Source organism: Salvia hispanica, chromosome 5 (genome assembly GCF_023119035.1).
Source record: "Salvia hispanica cultivar TCC Black 2014 chromosome 5, UniMelb_Shisp_WGS_1.0, whole genome shotgun sequence".
NCBI classification, from domain to species: Eukaryota; Viridiplantae; Streptophyta; class Magnoliopsida; order Lamiales; family Lamiaceae; genus Salvia; species Salvia hispanica.
In genome coordinates, this window is record NC_062969.1 from 11,193,477 (window position 1) to 11,200,081 (window position 6,605).

Sequence of the window (6,605 nt, forward strand, 5' to 3'; positions counted from 1 at the left end):
CACATTTCTCACAAAACACGTCAAAATACCAAAATGTATAGAATATGCAAATAATGGACATGTAGAGTGATTTTGATGACAAAAACGGACCAAATAATGGCCTTAAAACAGTGCAAAATCCGGGCGTATCAGCATCCCACATGAGATGGCATGCTGAAAATCGTACGAAGGATGGGTATATGAGACACCCTGCCGATTCCCCCAGCATGGAACACATTTGATACCTTACATCCTAATTTTGCTAGCGAATCTCGCAATGTTCGATTGGGATTGGCGGCAGATGGAATTAATCCCTTCAAAAATATGAGTGTGTCGCACAACACATGGCCTGTCATCTTATTTCCCTATAACCTTCTGAAGGGCCTGCAGGTTTGATTTCGGTTGTAATTTGGAATGTATCTAACTGACCAGGAAGGGATTCCCGACCCAGCTGAGTCGTTGGTACGACAACCGGGACCTGGCTTCAAACAAGTTTCCTCAACCCACTTCTACTGATTAGTATAGTGGACACGTTCGGATAACTCAAGGTGACTTTTTCCTGGGTGTTTTTGGTTAGCTACCACGCTTTGGGTTGAGATTTTACCTAGGCAAGAAATAAAGGTGGTACTCTACTGACTAGTAGGCGTGAAAATAACAGGCATGTGGTGGTGTTCGTGAAAATAGGGGACAAGGTGTCTCAGAGGCATATGAAAAGTAGATAGTTACTAAAAGAGGAAATTTAGACAAGAAGGTATATCTGGTGGCTGGGTGGCTCTCTGACAGGTCTGGACAGTACAACTGAAAAGTAGGGAACAAAAGCAAAAGTAACTTAAAAGTAAAAGTGGTCCAAACTAAAGTTGATTTTGACGTTTTCTTCTTCACCAAGTATTAACAAAAATCATATGAACACAAACACCATAACTAAACTTCAGATTCATAACTTCAAACTCAAGATCCATTGATTAAAATGCTCAAACTTAAAATAAACGGTGAAACTGCAGTTTTACTTCTACTGACTAACATGCAAGGTGGTGATCACAGCGCAGAACAGAAAACTCATGCACGAAAATTAGAGTGAAAACATGACTACAACTTCAGATCCACAACTCCAGATAAGAAAAACACTTAGAAATTAAAAGCAACGACTAGATCTAACTTTCCTAGGCAGAATGAAGCAAACTCGAACCAAAGCGACATACGAAATAGAAACTTCATAGCTTAAACGTTTGGATCTTCACAAGGTACTTCAAAAGGCAACAAAGATAAATGTTTGCGACAAATCCAACGATGAAAACAGGTAAAGATTAAACTAGAAAGCAAAATAACGATTGTTTTGCCACTCCGGGCGATGATACTACTATACTACTACAGCAAACTGGCTGGAATGGTGGATTGATGACTTCTCCGGCAGACTCTTGGACGTCAAGTGACCATAGCTGTGGCGATGAACGAGAGATTAGACAATGCTGAAGGACTGATCTTCTAGAGAAAATTCTACTAAGTGTGTTTGAGAACCGAGAACTTAGAACTCCTAACCGAACTCTAAGGAACCAACTCTTTTCTCTCTCTCCAAGTGGCTTCTTTTATAGGGAGGCTTGCCCTTGCTTTTAGGGTAGACTTCCTTCACGTTTTAACTTTTCTGCCCTTGTTAATGATCATCCCAGCTATCCTTCTTCTCCATCTCGAGCCTTTTTTTCTGGCATGCACCCTGGTCGTATTGCACCCTTCTCGGCACCCTTTTCACTTGCATCATCTCGAATCGTCTCCTACTGACTTGGATCCTTTAATCCCGCAAACTTGAGCAACTGTTTTGCAGATAATACATGCATTTCACGACATACTGACCAGTAACCAAGGCTTAGAATACGACTTATCACCTTCCTCCGTGGATGTGCATGAAAGAGCCTTATTTGATGTTATCTCTATTGATTCCTGGTCCGTTAGCCCCGGGAAATAATATTGATATTTATTTGCAACCACTAATTGCCGATCTAAAGGATTTGTGGGAAGTAGGAATTGAAACGTATGATGCGTCAACAAAGCAAAATTTTCAGTTACGTGCTTCATTACTATGGACAATCAGTGACTTTCCAGGATATGCGTATTTATCTGGATGGAGTACCCAAGGTGAATTTGCATGCCCGGTTTGTAATAAAGAAACACACTCTCTTAGATTGAAACACGGCGGGAAGTATTGCTACATGGGGCATCAGATTTCTGCCCAAAGAACATGAGTTTCGGAAGAATAAATGACACTTTGATGGCACAGTTGAGTATAGAGAAGCACCGTAACAACAATCTGGTAACATGGTGATGGATGAGCTGAAGGACTTCACAATTAAATTTGGTAAGCAAGTTAAAGGTAACCAAAAGCTTTTCGGTTGGAAAAAAAAGAGTATATTTTTTGAGATACCATACTGGAAAGATAATGTTGTCCGCCACAATCTTGATGTCATGCACACAGAGAAAAATGTTTGTGAGAGTATATGTGGCACATTGTTAGATTTAGACGGTAAGTCTAAAGATAATTTTAAATCACGGCAAGACATGGAACAAATGGGAATTAGGCCTGAACTTCATCCGATTCCAAAGGGTTCTGGAAAATTTTATTTACCTACAGCAGCTTTTACAATGAGCAGAACGGAGAAAACTACGTTTTGTCAAGTTTTGAAAAATTTAAAAGTTCCCGATGGTTATGCATCAAACATCTCAAGGTGTATTCATCTAAAACCACCAAAATTGCTAGGCTTTAAAAGTCATGACTATCATGTAATGATGCAACAATTGCTACCTATAGCCTTGCGAAACACACTCTCCAAGACAGTATGCGCACATTTAATTAAGCTTAGTCAGTACTTTAGAGAACTTTATTCTAAAGTAATTTGTCCCATTGACGTCATTCGTTTGGAGAAAGATATTGTTGTGGTACTTTGTCAATTGGAGAAGATATTTCCACCATCATTCTTCGATGTAATGGTGCACTTGACTATTCATTTGGCTACATAAGTGAGGTTATGTGGGCCCGTTCACTATCGTTGGATGTATCAAATAGAGAGGTATTTTTATGAAACTTTATATAGTTAATGAGATTTTTTCATGATAAACTATTTTAATTATTTGAAAATTCTAATACATATTGTTTTTTTTTCATAAATAGATATTTAGGCACATTGAAATCCTATGTGCGGAATAGGAGCAAACCTGAAGGTTCGATCGCTAAGGGATATCTAGCAGAAGAATGTTTGACATTTTGCTCATTGTATTTAGCTGACTATGTTGAATCGAAGTTTAACCGATCATTGAGGAACGAAACTGTGAATGATAATGCAAGAAATGGAGTAGATGTATTTACCATTACAGGTCGTTCTCTTGGAAAAGGAGATGCTATGAGATTAGATGTCACAACATTGACGAAAGCACATCAATATGTATTGTTTAATTCCGAGGCTGTTAGATCATATATTGAGTATGTTATCTGATCTGGTTTTATTTATTGTAATATTTGTACTTTTTTGTTTTGAAAAGGTTTAATGTACAATTTCAGGAAACATCGGGCAATAGTTGAACAATCTAATCCTCATGTTGGACTCCATCAACTGGAACGCATCCACAGTGAGACCTTTGCTGATTGGTTTGCTCAGCATGTAAGTCATATAGATGCCCAAAACAATAGTAATGGTGAATATAGTGTTTCTTGTTATTAATTTTACTTCTTCAATAGGTTGAAAGGTTAACAATCCATGGGGAAAATCCAACACTAGAAGACTTGAAATTACTTTCTCGTCGGCCCAATTTCATTGGATTGAAATATAAAAAGTATATTGTAAATGGTTTTAGGTTTGCCTTGCAAAGAGTTCAATTTGCCTTGCACAAAATTTTATTGGCTTCACGAGTATTTCTACCTATTTTTCATATTCTTTCATTTTAGTTTTTTCTCAATTGACAAAATAAATTGAATTTACATGATTTTTAAATAATAATTAGTTGAAAGGAAAAGGCTCATTTTGAACTAATATAACTATACTTATATAAATACTCCTTCTATAGCAATAAATATGAAACGTTTAATTTTCAGCACAAGATCTTATGTAGTGTTGTTTTGTGAGGTGGATGTAGAGAGAATAAAGTAAGAAGGAGAAAAAGTAGATATGGTGCTTTTCTATTTTTGGAAACGTTTCACTTTTAGTGAGACAACATAAAAAGAAAAAAGGTTTTATTTCTAATGGAACATATGAGTAAAGTTTTTTGGGGGAAATATGAAATGGGGGAGAAACGATAAATATGAAATGAGTTTTTCTAATAGTTGCTAAGAGCTTTTATTCTAAATCCTAAATAATACTCCATCCGTTCCACAAGAATATGCATTCTTTTTTTTTTACTCCGTCCCACGAGAATATGCCTTATGAAATGGAACTCATTCCCTACTAACAATACTTTAATTACTTTTCTCTCTACCTCTCTCTTACTTTACCAATTTTGAATTAAAACCCGTGCCGTTCCAAAAGTGCATATTCTTTGGGTGCCGTCCCCAAAGTGCATATTCTTTGGGGGCGGAGGGAGTAATTAATCTTATCAAATATAAATATAAATATAGGGTAGTGATAAAATGGAAACTCATATATTGTACAAGCTCCAAACTTTTCAACACAATATATATCAATACAATGTCAACACAGTGTAAAATTTTAAGATTTTGATGTCAGCACAATGTCAATACAACATCAACACAATTTCAACAGAGCATTAACCGTTAACATTGTGTTGACATTTTTTATTGCTATTATTTAATCATCTGTTGATATTTTCTAACCGTTCAAATCATAGTTTAGAGTTTATACAATATTTAGAGTTTGCATTTGATCACGTTCCTATAAATACAAATATATTTGCAAATCGACTTGTAACTTATTGGTAGTATTAAATATTCTAATTTTATATTTTTGATTATTGATACTCTCTATTTTAAAAAATATTGCACTTCCAGTAATAACTAATCTTAATATTGATATAATGGTGAATTGGATTAAAAATAAATCTTATTTATAATTAATTACTTATAGGAGTATATAATTATAATTTGATACGCATACTTATGTTTCTTAGAATTAGTAACAATTTTATTGAATACTTATATTATTATTTTATTTGACAACATGTATATAATATGATAGGCACAGTTTAAGAAGAGTTTAAGAATTAAGCGGCAACTTTAAAGCGCCAAATTTAGAATTATTAAAAGCTAAAACCGTCCACCACTTCCACAACTAAGCCTAAGTTCATAATTATCTCCCTCAATTAACCTTGTAATCTACAGGTATTTCACTACAAAAAACACGCTAATTACCAACGGAAATATCCGTGGGTAAAATCAATTTATCCGTTGGAAAACAGCATTACCAAGGGATTACCAAGGGATAGTAGCCATAAGTAAAAGCGACGACGCTAATTTTTTTACCAAGGGATATTATCCCTTGGTAAAATTTCCAACGGCAAATCCCTCGGTAAATCTAGCTCAGGGTTTAGGGAATTTCCAACGGCAGTTGTCCGTTGGTAATTGCTGATTATGGTTTAGAGAATTACCAACGGCAAGTGACCGTTGGTAATCTGCAGAAATTTTTTCAGCACCATTTGACATTTCATCATGCCTGTACAATATCGTTTTTCTAGCTATATAATTAAATCAATAACCAATAAATAATGACCACCAAAATGAGAATTAGGATAGATAAACCTCAGAATTATTCGTCAAAACATAACCAATATTGTACGAATCAAAAAGAAGCATAGAGTATAAAGTTTAGAAGGTAGTTTGTGAGACACCAATTCTAAGTAGTAGCAGCAGCATCATCATCATCAACAACAACAGGAGTTTGACTTGATTGTTGGAGTTCCTTTAGTTAGTTTGTGAGACATCAATTCTAACTAGTAGCATCATCATCATCATCATCATCTGCAGCAGGAGTGTGACTTGATTGTTGGGGTTCCTTAAACATGAACTGCTTCATCATCTCTTTCAGCTCCAGCCCTTGCTTAAGAAATTCTTGCTGCATTTTGGCCATCACTTCTTGTTGCATTTGATCTCGTATCTGGTCTAGAATGGAAGGATCCAAGCCAACTGAGGGGTTTAGTGTCGAGTTGTTACATATGAGGCGTTTTGCAAAGTTCCCTGCCCCTATCATCCTCTTTTTCTTGTCTAGCTTGCCTCCAAGAACATCATCTATGGAAATCTTGCTCAAATTTGGATTGTCACCCTTTGTTGCAGCAATAGCTTTCACTTTCGCCTAAATAATAACAAATTTATACATGTAAAATTAGCATTCGAGGAATATCAAACTTACACTTGATATAAGTTTAAGAACAAAACTATACGTGTAAATCTCATGACTTGAACATCGGCCCTTCGCTAATAATCAGATGTTTAAACTAACACAACGTCAACCATAAGAGGAGTATTCACTTAACCTCACCAAAATAATTCATCTGTTTACAATCTGCCAATTCTACACTCAACTTTTCATTTGATTTCAAATCTTGACATGCAAATTTAGTTTTTGATATCTTTGCATGTTCATATCTCCTTGCTCATGAAGAAGCCCCTCTCTGTCTAATTATTATGATTGTGAGTA